General features: G+C 37.5%; 1 long non-coding RNA gene across 2 annotated transcripts in view; it reads left to right on the forward strand.

Moving 5' to 3' along the window:
- The first annotated feature begins 6,410 nt into the window (after positions 1–6,410).
- LOC135178208 (uncharacterized) overlaps positions 6,411–19,427 on the forward strand; it is a 43,418-nt gene continuing 30,401 nt past the window's right edge. For both annotated transcript variants that reach the window (XR_010303426.1, XR_010303425.1), the window contains exons 1-4: positions 6,411–6,485; positions 10,380–10,538; positions 12,222–12,378; positions 14,825–14,949. This is a non-coding gene — a long non-coding RNA (uncharacterized LOC135178208). The remainder of the gene's footprint in view (positions 6,486–10,379; positions 10,539–12,221; positions 12,379–14,824; positions 14,950–19,427) is intronic.

A 19,427-nucleotide genomic window follows, 5' to 3' on the forward strand; every position in this document is an offset into this window, starting at 1 on the left:
TGTTTGCATATCTGCCAAATAATTTTAACTGGGACCTCATGCTACTCTGCCTGCTATGACAGTCAAACTGAATCCCTACTGCCTTGAAGCCAACTTCATAATGCAGTGCTAAAATGTACCCAGTATTGCCCCACATACTTCCAAGTCATGGAAAACTGGCTTGCTTTAGATGCACAACAGTGTGGAGCATATTTTGCTCATCTGTCAGACTGTATCTTGGAGTTCCTTGCTGGTGTGTCTATTTGATAGAGAGCTTTTATGTTTTCTATTTGCTGCAGATGTTTTTTTATCTCTTAAAAGAAAATAGAGAGGTCAGAGTCAGAATTGAGAGTATCATGATAAATTCCAATTGGTATCCAGCGTAATAGAGAGCTTTCTGCCCTGAGGGATTTTGTTACTCCCTACCCAATGCTCAAAGTGGAAGCTAGTGTGGTGTGTCACACACAAACGGTCTTCTTTTCCTGGTGTGTTTAATGCACATACAACTGCTGCTTTTGTTGTCTGTACAGTGCCTCAGATCATGGCAGCCACTGCGTTTCCTTTGTTCAGCTGTGATAGTTTCATTGTGTGAATTAAGAGTTGACATTTCTTTCAGAAACAGAAAAATAAATCCCATAGGATACTTGAATTGCCAATGTTTGTTTGTATCCTTCATTTAAAAAAAAAATTGTAACCAATGTTAGGTATTTAAGTGAGACAAATCTGCTTCCAAATATTTACAGAAAAAAAGCTGTCAGTTTTCTTAAGAACAATACACTGCTCTCATCTAGGCCACTGTAAAATTAATGTTTTCAATATATGCTCTTAAGCTGTGCTTTTATTTGTTTTTCTTTTCACTGAGAAGAAAAAGTACTACAATTTTCATTGCAATTCATCTTCTGTATTATTGTTTTCTGACAGATCTTGTAGCTGCTTTGAGGTCACCATTTGCACAAGCAGTCACACAACATTTTTGACACCTTTCGTGTTTATTTTTTGAAGCAGAGTTCTCCTGTATCATGGGGAGAACACCTTTGTATTTGTAGCACTCAGATATCTCAAATTTAATGTGTGCACTGTTAAATGTTCAGTAAATCCCTGCTCTCAACTTTTAGGGAGTTATTTGGTGTGTGTCTGTGTATGTCTGTTTTCATAGGAGAAATTCACTTTAGAAAAAGACCATCGAACTGACCCTGAGTACATGTTTAACTTACTATCTTAAAATATTCTTTTGTTCTGATTCCTTCTCTTTTTTTTTTTTTTTTTTTTTTTTTTTTTTTTGTGTGTGTGTGTATGAGTGTAGTTGTTTTGGCAGGGATAGAGTTAATTTTCTTTGTAGTAGCTACTATGATGTTGTGTTTTGTATCTGTGACTGAAAGACTGTAGTTAATGTAGAGGCATTTTAATTATTGCTGAGCAGTGCTTACACAATGTTAAGGCCTTTTCTATTTCTCCCACTGATCCTCCAGTGAGTGGGCTGGGGGTACAAAAAAAATTGGGAGGGGGCACAGCTGAGACAGCTGACCCCAAAGGAAAGGGAAGAGGAAGGGGAAAGGTTTGGATTTATGGTATTACAAGTGATGAAGCCCTGGAAATGGCTGAACAGCTTCCTGGCAGTAAGAAGTAATGCATGAATCCCTTTGCTTCCCCTGTGCATGGAGCTTTTATGTTAACTACTAAACTTTTTTTATCTCAAAGCATGAATTTTCACTATTTTACCCTTCCAATTTTCTCCCCCATCCCACCAAGATGGAGAGAGAACCATTAGCTGGGTGGGGCTTGGCTGCCTAATGGAGCTAAATCATGACAGTAAGTTGTCTAGCTCTGAACTTTTCTTACCCACTGCATCCTAATGAACTTGGGAGTGTTGTACTGCATGCAAATAGTTCATTAATCTGTTCTTCTTACTGAAGACTTCAGGTGAATAATCTGCTTGCCTGAAAATGATTAGATGAGAATGCATGGGTAGCTACCACATAAAACAGCACAATGTAGAGATGTAGTTAAATAACTACAAATAACTATTTTGTTTAAAACAAACACTTTTGTGGTCAGTGAAGTGATTACTCTTGTTTTATGCATTTGTGCTGCAGATTTTGACAAATAAGACACCTGACTAATTATATCCCATCTAGGAACACTTCTGAGAAAGAGATGTATTGTTGTGATAACACATGGAATCACAGTGAATTTCTGTATACCGCAGGTGCCAGGAATCTTTCTACCTTAGCAGCTGATTACTTTGTACAAATACCTTGTTTTTCTATCTCACACTACTCACTTATTGCATGCTATTTCTATGCAGTCAAGCAGATTAAGTTGCATTTCTTTTCAGATTTGAGTACACACACGTAATATTTGTCTCTTTCCCAGTTAGAACTGGCATGCATTATATAAACCAGATACTTGCTAAAACCAAATGCTACTCAAGAAAACTATACAAGTTTTTCCAAGTTCAGACATCTTTCTCCATACCTTCTTACAAAAGTTGTGTCAACTTTATTTAATTAGCATTGACGTGGTATCAACTGATGATTGTACAGGCTGTTCAGAGACATTTGTGTTGCAATGTGGTGTTCCTTTTTGTTGTGGAATTACTAGATTGCTCTGCAGTACTGGACTCCATTGTAACACAGCAAAATTTAACCCATTCATGTTCTGGGTTTGCACTTTTGTGGAAAGCTTGCAGCTTGAATAATTTACTGGGACAAATTGTAATTTTTTTAGGGTTCCTGGCTAAATATTTCTTAGGCAACAGTTAAATATATACATAGCTGTTGTCTAAGGAAAAAAAAATATATGTATAGCAACTATTGTCTAAGACATATCTATATTAAAAAAAAACAAAGCTCATCTTGTTGAACATGGATTGAAAAGATAAACAGAAAGGTGGTATTAGGAATCTGTTTTGTCTTTTTTTATTCCAAAGATATTTCAGGTTCTTAATAAGGTTGTGAAATAATGTAAGAATGAAACCCCTATATAATTTTGAGCCTAATATCTGAAATAGCAGTAGGCTCTCAAGCAGATGGAGTCTGTGTTTTTCTTCTCCAAACAGTTGATTAAATGCTTTCAATTAAAGTAACCTTGAAGAGTAGGAACATTCCTGTGGCCTTGTGGAAGCCTGACAGACTGAAGCTGATTCATAGTAAGACTCTTCTCTCTGGGGATCCTGAATGAATAAAAACACCTATGAAGAAAACAATACAGAAATAATGAGAAAATAATTCTGAAAGACTTGAACAGTTTGTTCAAGTTATGCATATATGGCCTGCTGTTATTATTCAGTAATTCTGAATGCACACTCTGTATAAAATGACTTTGCTTTGTGAAAAGAATGTAAGCATCATACTTCTCTTTCAACTGTGAATTGAGTCCTCACATTGTTTTTAGTTTGGAAAATTGAAGTAGATTAATCAGTTACTAATTATTTATTAAACCGAATATATGGCAGTGAAAGTAATTTTGGAAGTGTACATCTCTGTGATGGCTCAATGTATCTCATACTAACTGTGAAGCACTTTCCCTTTACTTTAAGAACATTTTGTAGCCTTATTTGTTGTTGTCACTCTTATTTCATGCTCAGCTGTGACATGACCTTCATGTCTGTTCTGATCTTTATTATTAGTTCAGAAAAACGTTGTGGGAAAAAAAGCAAAAGTTGATTCATAGTTGTCTTTTTTTTTTTTTCTTATACAGATACAAAGATCAAAAGGAATTATTTAGCATAGTCCACTGAGCTAGAAGCTAATACAACGCAATGATGAAGATTCCAATATGTGAAAGCTTAAAAGTGACATCTACAAAGAAAGGGATATTTAACATAAGTTCTGGAAATCCCTACACGGTGGATTTTCATAGAACAAACTACACTAAATCCTGTCTGTAAAGAGCAGCCTATATTGAGATATGATCTAAACCAGCAGATACATAAGGCTTTTTTTGAATGGCATAGAAGGACCAAATGCCAAAGATAAAGGTTAACTTTGAAATTCTATTTCAATGTTCTAATTAACCGATGAAATAATACCCAGCAACAAGAGGAACAGAAGCTAGTAATAAGGTGAACTACCAAATAAAACTCTATGTTACTTATTTTCCACTCAATGCAAGAACATATTTTCATTGTAACTTTCATTGTTCTCTTTAAAAAACTATGATTTTCCACAATAAATTTGATTCAGATATCAGAGAACACCACTTTAAAAGGCTTTGACTTGAGACAGAGTCTCAAGACAGATTTTAACAGAGAACATTAAATGATATTACAAATGACAACATTATTATGAAACTCATATAAGCTTATTTTATGCCAAATTTTCTTTGCTGTTTTCCCAGTGGGAACATTCAACACTTATACTGAAACACCTTCTTCAATTTTCCTTTTCAATTCACTCTTGGACTTACTTTGAAGAAGGTCTGGCATCTTACAGGTAATCAGAATACAAAAGCTGGGGGGGGGGAGGGATAAAATTTTTAATTAGGAAGGTCAGAGTGACTTTTCCAAGTTATGTTGTGTGATGCTGAGAAGCGGCACTAGTTTCACCAAAGGCCTGTAAATAGTCACTGATAAAGTGGAGAATATAAGAGAAACTCCTTAGGTACTGTGAGTATGTTTATAGGAAGCTACATAAAAAAATTATTTGTCATTGTAATGATGACCAAGCAGTGCATCATTTGAACCTCACTGACATACCTTTGGGGTGATTGGAGACTAGAAATATTGTACAGTTTGTGTGTTTACTACCATTGGCAATCCTGCGCTGAAATTGTGTGTGTTTCAGCTGAGGTCATTAGGCAATAGAATTGAGCAAGAATGGGATCTGGTGCTACGATGGAGAAATGAGATGTTCTTTTTGGAAATACACCAGAAGGTCAGGAATTTTCATTTAACATCAAAGCCAAAGAACTAAAGCAGAGGCTGCTCCTTTGTAGAGGTACCAAGACTATTTATATTTTTAATAGTTATTTTGATGAGAGATATCTTCTAGGCATGAATTAATTTCAGATGGTGGAAGCAGCTTTCCATGTTGATACGGTTATCTTCTTATTGTTGCCTGTTTTCTTCTGACAGTGATTGTGACTGCTATCAGGGGCAGGATATGGAAGTTTGACAATTCCTGTGTACTCTCTGATACATTCTCTGTTTACATAAAGCAGAGGGAAATACCTTCACTCTGCATTGCCTTTTGTTCTAACGGAGCAAACAGCTCCAAAAAAGACTAAATGAAAACTCTGTGTGCCGGAGAAGTATTTGATAAAACAAGCAGGAGAAGCTGCATGTATTTCAGATGTAACATTTCATTTTTTTTTCTTTCCTCACCTTATTAGTGAAAGGAACAGAAAAGACTACGCATTCCCACTTTGGGGCTTTCATAACAGTCTTGATTCCCGATTTTATTGTTTAACTTTCCCCTCTCAAACACTGTCAACCAGCTACCTAATGTTCCCACTTTTATCATCTGCCTGACTGATCAGTTCTGGTGTTGAGGATCTGAAGTGTCTGGAATGGATAGATTTTCTTAGTAATTTGATACGTTTCTAACAGTGTAAATTGGTTCTCCTGTCTCACAATTCTTTTTTTTTTTAATGCGGAAGTGTTTTAGGAAAAAGACGAGATTAGAGCAATTACTATACAAAGTGTTCTCAAAAAGCACAGCCAACACAAGGAAGCCAAGATTGCCATAGATAAGGAACGTAATTACAAACATAGCTCAGGTCTATTGTGACTTGTGGCCATAAATGCAGGAAGTGATTTTACTCCTGGATCATTTTAAAATATAGGAACAAAATATAATTATTGCAGACAGGGTGCTTAGGAGATGCTAAAAGGCCTTATAAGTGTCTGGGCAGTAGGATGGAGGTATCCCCATATTTAGGCAGAATAAGAGCTTTTGAGAGGGTGAATGATTTTTGTTTGCATGTACATGATTTCATAACTCCTCACTAATTTTTTTTTTCCTTTAAAGATGTTACCACTAAAACCCCAGCATCCGAGACAGAATTACGTAACTTCATAACAACACTTCCTTTCTTAACAGTCAAGTAATGGGGTAGGATGTTCTTATGCTCTGAACAGTATGTTCGCAGAACTGCTTAGAAAACCTTTTCACTTCTGTTTTTGTTATGTCAGCTACAAGAAGTACATGCAGAAGCTGTAGGTACTTTAGTAATTAACTGTAGAAGTATCTAGATTGATTAATAAACCCAGACAAACACCATATATATGAACCAAATTAGGCCTGCTCAGATAATAAAACAATTTAATCTCCAGAACTTTACCACTTTCTTCAGTATGGATCAAATTGATTGATTCTATGAAATAGTGTATGTGTTTAGCAGTACATGTGCAGTGCATTTGTTTATCTCTACTCCTGTTATTTTCTATGATTAATGGCTAATTTTCTGTTTTTATTTACAGTTCAGCCAACAGTACTTTCATTGCTTTCTCAGAAGACTATTAATACTTTTATTTGTGTGTTATACACATTGTTTTTAATCCCTCTGTAAGTATGCTCTTTATAAGTACATAATTGGTGCTAAAGTTTAGCTAAGTACATTGCTCTTGGGTTTTTGACTTCACAGTGTGTTTTTCATGTTTCACAGTTAAATCTTGCAAATTCAGATTGGTATTATGTTCAGAAAAACAAGGAATAAATGTTTATGGGTTATCTGGCCATCTTATTTTCTGGTTCCATATTTTCTGCAGTTCACTGACTTTTCCTAAATGTTTTGAAAAATTAAATTTTATCTGTAAATATTCTTCATTTACCAATTATTCTGCATTGAAACAAACTCTTCTCTAAATCATTGTTTGCCCTGAGGGCAAAGCAATTGCTTTCATTTTAGATTCAGAGCAGCAGCCTCCTGAACAAACAGAAAAGATGTTTTGGTGAGACAAACAGTGTTTGCACATTACAGGAACTCCTTAAAATGAAATCTGCAAAGCAGAGTTCTTAGTGTATTAAATTGCAACACTTGGAGTGAAATTTTCTTTTGTATTGTTGCTGTGATGGAGTCTGGATTGTTGGCAATATTGCAGGTTGTTTCATTCCCTAGTGTTTTCCAGGGAAAGTGTTTTGCTTTCCTCCACTAATTAAATTCTTACTAGATGCAAATCACAGCATTGGTTTGCATAAAGAGAATAGGTCAAGTGGTTAAAGAGCTACTCAGATTTTTTTCAGTGCCCTATAGCTGTATAGTGTCCATATGAATTTTGCCATATGAAACTGTAAAAGCCCATAGACTTCTTGAAGGTAGAATTTAATCTTGTTTCGGGTCATCCGCTGTAGATTGTGCAGTAAAGAACAACTACGAACAAGCATACAAATTAAAGAGTATGCTTCATTAGTGTGAGAGTAGGAATTGTAGTTAAACATGAGAGAGCCCTGCAAAACATGATTGCAAAACTAAGCTTTCTATAATTTATTTTACTTACGTTTCTCTCTATCTGGATCTCCAGCAGGATTATGGATAATGCAGCGAAAAATTATTCCAGAAATTATACAGGGGTCTCTGTAGGAAAGCCTGCAAACAAAATAAATAATGCAAATTTCATTTCATAAGTGGTTGAAAATTAGGTTGATCAGAATATAAACCAAAACTGACAGTTGACAATTTTTGTTTCAAGTGAAACAAACTGTTTAATTGGAAACATTGATTTTATTAAAAAAACCCAAACTAATCTTAATTTGTTGAAAGGAAAAGTTAAACTGAGTATATGCAACATTTAATTTCAGTATTTAAAAAAATACTTTTTTTTTCAAAGGAAAAAAACTGACAAAATTAATGCACATTTTCTAAGCATTTTTGTGACACTATCTTGGCATGTTACCACTATCAAGTTCAGTGGAGAAAATGTCATTGATGTCTCAATATTGAAAGGAGATAGGGCAATTTACAACACAACCATAAGTCAGGATAGACTATGACTAGCTATAACAATGTAAATTTAAAGCTAAGATCTTCAAACTATCATGGAAGTGATGGAGAGCTTTCTAAAAACAAACTCCAGATGTTACTCTTTGGTAAACTTACCCACAATACTGTAAAATCATGGCCTCAAGTTTTATCACACTTCTCATGAAAAGGCTTGCTGTGTTGATTTGGTGTTTTTTTTTATAAACCCCACTCTTCCTAGAAGAGGCTGTCCTACATAACCCATATTCAGCAAAAATCCTGTTTCTGAGAGAGAGGTTTTGGTAAGTGTTTTGAGAAAGACTTTTGGTTTTGCTATGGCATTAGGGTTGTGTCAAAATAAGAGACAAGACATTAAACCAGAAAACAACATGTAATTTTTCAGTTGTATCTTTTTTTCTGTTATTTCCAATTTAATTCTGTGGTTTCCAGTTTGGTCTATAAATACCTCTGTAAATCCTAGACAGAAGCCACTGGCTGCTGTTAACTTTTGAAAGTTCTCTTCTTCAATATGGGCAAGAGAATGAGGTTTAGAATCAAGATCATTCATTTGGTAGACCCAATGACAGAGTATGAGACCCCTCAGAACCTCTTCAGAGTGCCCTCCGTGGTCTGGAAATTAAATATTATTACAAGTTAATCCAGCAGGCTTTTTTCCTCAAGCCAAGTGTAAGAAAACAAAAGATTGGTCATGTACTTACAAACATCTTTTGTGCAGTTGGGATGTGGGCTTGCTAGTCATCCTTCTGCCTCCATGATCCCATACCAGAGCTGATGTCAATACTCACTAGCAGCAAGAACTGGCTCAACCCTCTGAAATTTGAGTCATGTATACTGTGGCATACAAAGATGATGGAAAAGCTCTTGGATTACTTGTGCTGCTTTACCAGCAGCTGACTTCTTTACTGGAATAGTGTAGTGAGCCTGTAACGTGAGCATGTCCGGTAGTGAAGGAACAGGGGCAGTGTGGGTGTAGCTGGATGCTTGATTCCACTTTCTTTTCTTTTTCAATCTATTATCTTCAGTTTCAGCCATAGCTATGTATTTAACCACGAACTCCAAACCTGTAGCTCTTCAATCGGCTTACTTGTGGTAGTCTTCTTTTACCCAAGTACAGAAGGCAGCATATGTTTTAGGTTTGGTTTTAGTTTTGTTTGTTTTGTTTTTTTTTCCCTAAGGGGCCTGTGTAGTAAAAGTGATTATATGTAAGCTGGGAAAAAACTCCAAACCAACAGAGGCATATATGGCACTATCTGAAATAATAGAATCATAGAATGGTTTAGGTTGGAAGGGACTTCAAGGATAATCCAGTTCCAATCCCCTACCATAGGCAGGGACATCTCCCACTATAACAGGAATGGGCTGCCCAGGAAGGTGGTGGAGTCGCTGTCTCTGGAGGTGTTCAGGAAAAGACTAGATGAGGCACTTAGTGCCATGGTCTAGTTGATTAGATAGGGCTGGGCAATAGGTTGGACAGGATGATCTATCTTGAAGGTCTTTTCCAACCTGCTTGATTCTATGATATAATAGCAGAAAAGGCAGTTCAGCCTTTATCTGGGCTTTGTCCATAGAACTATAATGTGACCTTCAAAAATCTGCCTGGATACTTCAAGTGTTTACAGAGGGGTAAGGAAGCCATTGTGTGCTCTGTTATATATGTGTTTTTTGATATTAATAGAGAGAAATGATCTTTCAAATCTCTCCCCAGTCAGTTTATTTCTGTATGAAATACATTTTGCATTGAAGCCTAAATTGTTTGTGATGTACCATGAGAGATGCATGACAACTAGTGCTGGTGCAAGAAAAGAAATCCTATTTGTATATCTATTACTAGTTAAAAACAAAACCTGTTGCCTCTACCCAACAGAGTAAGGGTACTCAGGCAGAGTTAAACTAAGTTTCGGTTGTGAACACATCATGGTTTCTGGAGAATAAATGATACGAGCTCAGGCCAGTAATACTGGGAAGACTTTACAATATAACAGCATACATGATCTTTGAAATAGGAATGTTTTCCCTGGAGCTTCCTATCTGCCAAGGAAAATAATGCAAGTGCATCTAATACTCCTAGTCTCAGACCACATAAATGCAGGTTTGTGTCTATCACTGACAAGAAAATTTTCATATGAAGCATATTTTATCTTTTGGATAAAAAGAAACTTCTGCATTTTATTTTAATGTTAAAAGCCTTTTGAACATGATGCTGGCACAGCCAACAATATATTCTGAAATATAAGAGTTTGCAGGGAAAATATATTTTTTTTTTTTTTTTAATGATCTGCCTTACTAAAGTAATCCAATTTAATTTGCCTTCTGTCTTGAAAGTGGTCTGCTTTTGCAAAGCCCCAGAATACTGCCACATAGTAAATATTGCAGCAGGGGCCTGTGAATGCAAATGATTGTGAATGTGTTGCTTAGCTTTTCAGTCCATTTTTCCAGATTGCTTTCTAAACTTGTATCTGTGTTTTTGCCATGATTTTCAGGTTGTAGGATAAAGAACAGCCAAGGATGACCTTGTTGCATACTCTAGATCAGCTGATCAATTCCTGTTGATAAGTGGACCAAGGAAAGGAGAGGAAGACATATGCAATAATGTCCCAGGACCTTCTCCTGGGCAGTGCTGATGTTGAAAAGATGTACAGGTATTCAGATTATCCTACTCTGTTCCAGTTTTGCAAGTCCATTGTTTCCTAAATATAGCAGTATATTGCTGCCTAGGAAGCCCTTTGAAATTTTAGAAACCTCCTCCTTATGGCTGATTCAAAGCCAGCTTTAGAAAAACCCACTCCTTTTTGCAGGCTGGATTAGATGTGAATTAGACTTCTGTCCATCAAGGATAACTTGATAACAATGGAGACATTATGTACGGTGTCCTCATCTTGCTGGCAGCTCTGCATCTTTCGCTATCATAAATAGAAGTTTCCTTTCCTTTGTCAGGATGTGTACATGGAAGAAGAACCTCTGTTTTGGGCAGTGGCCAGCTTCACAACTGGTCTCTTTTTTTTTTGTGTCTTTTTTTTTTTGTTGTTGAGGGGTTTGGTTTTTACTTGTTTATTTTTTGGGGGGTGGGTTGTTGGTTTGGTTTTTGTGTGTGGACTTTGTTGCACTAGTTAGCACTTCTATTATAAGTTGGTTAGAATAGAAGAGAATCATAAGAATGCTCTGGGTTGGAAAGAAACTTGAAAGGTCATCTAGTACTTTGTGCAGCCTTTTCCTCTGTGTATAATTTCTAAACCTTTGTATCGGTCATGGAAACTGGAAATTTGCAGCCTTTCTCAGAGACTGCAAGAGAAACTAAGAACTTTTAATCCAAAAGTGTGTTTTGCCCTTCTCTTCCTTCTGACCCAGAGCCGAGGACTTAATTTCTTTTAGGAAGGAAATCCCTAGCCATCTGATGTACAGTGAACATGACATTGTTTTCTACCATCTATCAAGAGCAATTTGTCAACAGATTAGAGTTAGTGCTGGTTGTGGGATGCTACAGTGGTCCACAAATGAGTAGTTACAGAAGCACCACAGTATGTCCTATGTAGAGGATGAGCAAAATTGTAATAAACCAAGGGCGGTTGGAAAGTTCTGGAAAGGGATCTTAGATGAGATTAGCTAGATGATTTAGAGCATGTGGAGTATTTGTCTAATAAGACTTTCCGGAAGCTTGGGTGAATTCTTATCTCTTCATCCTTTATTCTCTTTACTGGAACTGGTTCATATTCTTCCCTCTAGGAAATTTCAGCTCTCAGGCTTTGGAATGATCTACCGTCAACATGTGACAAATTTGTCTTCAAGCTCTTTTCTATCCAGTCATCTGATCAATGTGTTTCACCACAATTCAAACTAAGCTAACCCAGTGTCAGCCCGATCCTAAATATGGGGGGTGAAACGCTTCTATTCTGTGTCCACTAAAGTCACCTCAGATTCAACAGATTCACTTCCTTAATGACTACCTTTACTTCACCTTCTCATCCTTGACCGTTGGCCACTCTACCTCAGATTGTAAAAATGTGAAGTGGTAGGTGTGGGAAGGTCAAGTATGAAAAATAATGTAATTTCAACCTGGCACTAACAGAACATAAAATTAAAAACAATGCTTTACTAGATAAGGAAGAACTGATTCTTAGGCCCCAGTCCTCAACTATCAAATGTTCTGTGGACTCTAACCCACACCATTTGAAACAGGAAACCTAGAAAAATCTGTTTCCTACAGATCATATTGACGTAATAGTATACAAGGTAATTAATATTCTGGATTTCAACCTGGCCTATTGGAATCCTCAAAGGCAAACTGAGACAAGAAAGCAAACAAAACATTTCCTTTTCTTTTCCAGTGAAAGATAAATAGGAACAGCTAAGCAAGCTCTGACAAGCTTTGGAACCTGATATGAGATTGCATTGTATTATACCACCTAAAGAGGATGCCAGAGTCATCAAATTGATAAGAGTTGCTTGTTCCACTAAATAAATCTCTTTTTCAGAAGGAAAACGGTAACAGTAGGTGACTGTAAACCCTTTTAGTCCAAAACTGGATTGTTGTCTATGAAACTAAAAGGTGATGGTTTAAAAAGCTTAACCACTTACTAGACACTAAAGCAAGTCATCTCACAAAATATTTTGTTGTTGTTGTTCTCAAGCTATTTAGTTAGGAAACAACTCCCAGATGCATGAAATCTGCAGAAACACAGTGGAATAGTTGAGGCCAGTTGTTTCAGTATTCCGTCCAGATAAAGCTTAAAAAGCAAAATGTGCTTGAAGTTTGCTACCCTTTTCCCTGATCTTTCCCTAATTCAATTACATAAATGAAGAGAGGGAGTGAGACAGACAGAATGTACTTTCTCTGCACACAGGTAGCTATCAGTATGTAGTAGTCTAAAACCAATGGTACTTGTGATGAAGTGTTTGATCTTGCTCTTTTGATGTATCTACCAAGTTCTGCTATTGGAGAAGTTATAGTATCCTGGTGGATTTTAAGGCTGTTCTTTTACTAACAAAATGTGACCTATGGCAAGAGGCTTGTTTTTTACCAGCTTCAGTACTTTCTTCTTTCTTCTGCCACAAGGTAAGAGGGTGGTGCAGGATGTTTAAAAAATACACTGATTTAATGGTTACAGTTCAAAAACAATTTCATACAAATTTATCACTCCATTAAATTTTTTGTGTGTGTGAGTAGAATTATGTATCCAACAACTCCTCAAGTGCTGCCAAAAAATACAAGTTATACAAGCGGGCATGTCACAGGCTGACAGTGACTCAAGTCTTGGCAGCTGCCCTATAAACAAAGCTACTGAATTGGTATGAATCTGTCTAATCACAGAACTTCTTATGCAGCTCACTTTCAAAATTATGCTTTAAAGAATTACTAGAGAGTGAAAATTGTATCAAAATGCATGAATTACTAATGAGCTGAAAAATTAGAGTGGGCTTTAAAAATACAATTATAATAGCTGTATTTCAGTCTCTGAGTTTTAATCAGACATGAATACATGCTAATTCTAAAGCAAAGGTTTGCAAATCAAAATGCATTCTCTTTCTGTAATGCTATAATTTGAATTTCTGCTTTGGGAATCAGACTCTAATTCCTGTGCCAAATACTACTGTCAGAACTGCTCATAACCTACAAAAAATGATTTTGAATATTAGGCAAATATTGAAGATCCTGTAGCATAGGTTACTTTATGGAAGATCTGAGGCCACTTCATGCATTTGACTGTTTCAAATATGAAAAAAAAAAAACCAACATGCAAGGGGAAAAAAAAGAAGTAGAAACCAATAACTGATTCTGCAAGCCAGATCTTTGGTCAAAATTGCAGAGGTAGCTGAGTTCCAAGAGAGGCTGGTTATGCTGCTCATCAGCCAGTTTTTAAAGGTGTAAAATGTACTTACACTCCAGAGTTCAGTAACTATGAGAGTTAAGTAGGGATAGTTATTGAAGATGCCTTTGTTACCATAAAACTACCTGTTTGATTGATAGCAAACCCTCTTAAGAAAATCTCTATAAATATTGAAAATACAGATTGATTTCTGTACTAGAATGTGAGGGCCATTAAAGATAGATCTGGGCTAATCTGCAACTGTGGCTGTAGTCTCATCTTGTGACAAGTCTTTCTCTTTTGATTTCTTTAATGTTTGTTGAATTCTAGAACTGCAGACCTGATTACCTCTTCCTGGAGAGGAGGGAGAGTATTTGTAGTTCTACTGGTTTGACATTGGCGTTTCATTTAGAAATTAGACATGAGATATTATCAATTGATACATATTTTCAGCTACTATTTACGAATCTTCATTGTTTGGAACATTCTCTAGAGGAGCATTTACAGTTACTTAGAGCCCAAGTACATGTAAGTTAACACTTTTAACACTTTCTTCTGCTTTGCCTCCAGAACTGTGCAGCTTAGAAACTGACCCAATACGTTTGGAAATAACTTTAGTTTTCTGTGGTAAGCCAAAACTGAAAGTTTATCTGAATAGCCATACATTAAGGAAAGCTGGAGGCAAATAGCTGAGTAGGACTAGGCTGGCTAATGAAGTTGTTGTGCAGGTGCTGAGTTAGGCAGAAAATTCCAAATTGTTTCCATGGTGAATCATTACATAGATGTTGCCTTCCCTGGTTCCGAGAGCTATCCAAAATGCTTCAGTCTTCAGGAAGATTTGGAAAAAAAAGAAAAACTCCACACTTTCAGGACCCCTGTGCAGTTAGTGCCTCACTGCTGTATGCCATCTCATGACTTTTTGTCTGTAGCCCAGAGCTAGACTCTGATTCAGTTGGCTGGTACACAGGTTTCAGCCTCCCTGTTGATGGTTCCTAAGCTTTACCTTGAAGCTGAGCATGCATCTTCAAATATTGCTTTACACACAGATATTTTTGCATAATGATTGTGTCAATGCCCAAGTTCCATTTGTCCTGAGAACAAAAATATTTTTTTTTAAATTGCAGAATCACAGAATATGTCTGGTTTGAAGAGATCCCAAAAGATCATCCAGTCCAGCCCTTGACTGAAGGGTCAACACTAAGCTGCATCCCTAACCACGAGGTCCACATGCAGCTTGAATAATCCCAGGGTAAAATTAAGCACATTTACTTTATTTGAACAACTATGATTGCTTTTCAAGCTAATGCTAATTGAAAATGCCATTAACGAAGTCTAATATATTTTCAGTCCCCGTGTCTGTTAAACAGGCCTCATGGATCTTTACTGGCACCCTGTAGTATTTTAATTTGTGCTGCCAATGTATTTTCATGGTCAAATGTTCTAAGAAACTGTCCTGGGAAATGAAGTTTGAATCTCATTCCAGCTTGTAGAGTGATTACTGAATCATTCTTCTTCCTTAAGCTGTATAAATATTTTCTTCCAGCAGTATGATATGATGAAGACTTAAGCGAAAATTAGCAGCCAGAAGCAGCCTTACTATTCATACATGTACAGACTCTTTGCTGCTCATACAAATGAACCTTAGTTTTTCAGCTGCAGAGTTTGCAACACATGTGTCATAGACAAATATCTATATATACCTTCAGTTCAGCTTAGCAGCACAAAATTGGTACTTCAGGGAAATGTTTGTTTTTTCTGTTTCTTTTGAATGGTTCATGTAGTAGATATATAATGAGGAACAACAAAGAATAGTGAGGCTACTCCAATGATACGTATGATGTATCAACATGAGCCAGCAATGGGCGCTTACATCCCAGAAGGCCAACCACATCTTGGGCTGCATCAAAATTGTGACCAGCACAATGAGAGAATAATACTTTCCCTCTACTCTGCTGTCCTGAGACTCCACCAATGAGTGGAAGTTGAGGCATAGGAGGTTCCATGTGAACCTGAGGAAGAATCTTTATACTGTGAGGGTGACAGAACACTGGCACCAGCTGTCTAGGGAGGTTGTGGAATCTCCCTATCTGGATGCATTCCAGTGTGATCTGCTCTAGGTGATCCTGCTCTGGCAGGGGGGCTGGACCAGATGATTTTTTGAGGTCCCTTCCAGCCCCTGATATTCTATGATTCTGTGGTTCCACCTAGAATACTGTGTCCAGTTCTGGTACCCCAGCATAAGAAAGACATCAAACTGTTGAAGTACAGAGGAGGGCCACGAAGATGTCAGAATGCTGAAGCACCTCCCATATGGATACAGGCTTCTGTTGCGGAAGGCCAAAATAGGCCTAAACATGTCCTGGCTTGTCCAGAGATGTTCTCCTGCTCCCCCTCTTCCTGTTGTTGGAGGAAGCAAGGGCAGGAAAGGAAGACAAAAGGCCTGACATCTTTGAGTCTTCTCCAGGCCCCCTTCTAACTTGTAAACAGGGTACATTCATGTGTTTACACACTTGTTTGTGTTCTGTCCTAAAAAGGTAAAAGTAAGCCCTGACTTTACCTAATAATGGTTAAGCTTGGCAAACTAGCATTCTGATTGGCTGATCTGTGGCTGAAGAGCCATTAGTCTCCAGCTGCATTGATAAAGAGATGAGCAGGTAAACACATTGTTCTTTACCTCAATGTGCTCTGCCTTATCGTGCTTCTGCCAGTGTTCTGCCTCAATGTGCTACTGCCATTGCCTCACTGCCATTGCATCCTTCCTGCCCCTCTGCAAAGCTCCATGCCAAATCTAGAGTCCAAGAGGAACCAGGATCAGGTCAGAGATTATCTACCACTCCCCCAGCATCCTTGTTAGAGCCTGGGAAGAACTAGAAGACTCAATGGCTATCAAGACACCAACAAAACTCCCTGTAAGTGTGTGGGTATTGTCTGGAACTTTTGTGAGTAAATACTCAAAAGCCTCTTTATAAAACTCTGTGTCTAATTGCAAATGCCTCCTGCCCTAAGCAGAAAAGAGCTTCTCAAGTCTGTGTAGTGGGCAAGCAGTATAATCGACAGCAGGGACCTCTTTCCAGTTCTAATAGTTTAATGTTGGTTGTATTTTGTTAGTTGTTTCAATCTTAAGATTCTGCCTTTCCCTCTGTGTAATACTTTTCATGACCATTGCAAAGAACCTATTATTAAAATTGTAGCCAGTAGCAAGACTCCTGAATATCAAAATAAGTAAACAATATTAATTTTTCAAAAACCCTTATCTTGCACCCAGTACCACCACTACAGCTTCAAGAACTGGGCTCTGAGAAAACCTAATAGTGCCCTTACAGTACCTGAAGGGGGTCTACAAGAAAGGTGGGAAGGCACTTTTTACAAGGATTTGTTAGGATGAGAGGGAATGGCTTTAAGCTTGAGGAGGTTGGATTTTGACTGAATGTTTGGAAGAAAATTTACTAGTTTCAGGTACATACACAGCTAGATGAAGATTTTAAAGTACAAGGGTTAGCAGTCTATGTATGAAGTCAATATATTCTGTTCTTCCTCTAGGAAAACAGATGAAGTAGTGTTGTGGTAGGCTTGGATGGGCCAAAAATAGGCTTATACCTGTCCTAGCTTGCCCAGACATGTTTTTTCTGCTCTCCCTCCTTCTGCTATGGGGAGAAGCAACTGTGGGAAAGAGGACAAAGAACCTGAAGCCACTGAGTCTAAGGACTCTGGCCTGTCCAGACATGTTCCTCTGCATCCCCTCCTTCTGTACTGGGGGAAACAACTGTAGGAAAGGAAAACAGAAGCCCTAACTTCACCTAATGTGGTCAAGCTTGGAAAAGTGCCATTCTGATTTGCTAATCTGTGTCCAAAGGCCCATTAGTCTTGGGCTGTATTGATAAAAATGGATGAGCAGGTAGCACGATGTGCACTGCTGCATCATTGCATCCTGAAACTGCCTGGAAACTCCACACCTTGAGTTTACCAGGAACAGGCTGCCAGCGTGACGTTGTGCCAAGACTGCACATCACATCGCATCCTGCCTGCCTCTGCAAGGCTTCTGCTGAATCGGGAATCAAGAGGAACCAGGTCAGAGATTATGCTATAGACTCCCAGCTTCCTGAGAAAAGAGCCTGGGAAACTCCAAAGCCTCTAATGACTTTGAGACCACTGACAGCAACCTCTCCATGTGCTTTAGGTCCTGTCTATTTTGTGAGTAAATACTTACAGCCTCTTCTAATTCACTATTTGCCTTCTGCTATAAGCAGAAAGGAGCTTCCTGCATCCATCTAATAGATAAGTGGCATAATTAACCACAATCAGTATATTGACTGCAAGAACCTTCTCTTCCAGTATAATGTTTGTGTTTGCTAGTTACCTCTTAAAATGTTCTAGTTTTGCCTGTTCCCTGTGTGTATAAGTATCCAAATCGTGTGTTTTGAACCTTATAAATAAGTTTTCTGGCAATATTTAATGTTAATAAACCATGTTTGTCATTATTAACTATCTTTGCCTGGCTATCAAAATTAATACAGATTATTAATTTTGCATAATTCCTAACAATTAGTGATGTAGCACTGGGCATGTGTGAATACCTACCTGCATCTTCTCCAGCCTTGCATTAATACCTACCAGGGGAAGAAACAAAAGAACAGCAATAGTTTGCTAAGTGTCAGCTAATTTGTAGGCATTGCTGAGAGCAGTGTATTTAAACAAACTTAGAAATGCTGAGAAGTAAAACACTCCATAAAGGAATGCTGTATCTGTTTGAAGTGAAATTGCCAGAATAATTTTGTACAAGGAAGATGATTCACTTTTGTACCAGCTGTTCTGAATAAGTGGCAGAGATTTCAGTATTCTCTACCCATCTGTGAGTATTTCTTGAGAATTGCAGCGTTCGTGTATATGCAAACTTAACTTCTCTAGTGTTATTTGCAGAAATACATCTTCAAGGTCAAATGCGGTACAAGACTCTGAAGTATTACTTGTTTGTGTAAATAGGAATGGTTAGATGAGCTAAAATACAACTATTTTTTTAGAAGAGTTTTGCATTCTTATATTAAAAAAAAATCTTTATTTCCACTTCTGTGGGTTTTGTTTGTGGCTGTGGGAAAATGCATCCAAATTTGTCTCTGTGATTTTTTTTTTTTCTTAAAGTGAACAGGAGTGTGCTCATTCTCATGTTCTATAGTAAAGAGTTCAAAGCTGTGTAACCAAGAGCCTTAATTCCTCCTCCTGTTCCTTTAGTTTCTCAAGATAGTGGCTGCTGAGAAGACCTTGCATTGTGAAGAGAAAACTGCTGTTGAGAAGCCCTGATCAATTTCTCTAGCATCATGTGAGCTAATAAAGTGTCTTTACAGTTTGTCTGAAATAAGCAAAACAAGTGATATCTTAAGTCACTGTTATTGATGACTGTGTTTTGGTTTAGCTGGAGTGGTTTGCTGAAATACTTGTATTTAAGGTAGTGCAATGGAAAGAATCAGAGGAGGAGGATGAAAGGTCAGAGTGATAGATAAGGGATTAGACAGATCTTTCAAGTTCTTCCTGGATGACTCTACAATAAATATTTACTTCATGAGGCTATATCTAGAGCTTTAAACTATCCAGAAATCCTGGACCGGATGCCAGACCTGTCACTATATGATAATCCTGTTGTGTGTGGCCTCTCCTGGGTGAAAGCAAGAGGGCTAGGAACCATCTGATGAAAGGGAAAGCTGGAAAGAAGTGTAATTCTGTAGCAAGAGATCA

The sequence above is a fragment of the Pogoniulus pusillus genome, chromosome 9 (assembly GCF_015220805.1).
Source record: "Pogoniulus pusillus isolate bPogPus1 chromosome 9, bPogPus1.pri, whole genome shotgun sequence".
Taxonomy (NCBI): Eukaryota; Metazoa; Chordata; class Aves; order Piciformes; family Lybiidae; genus Pogoniulus; species Pogoniulus pusillus.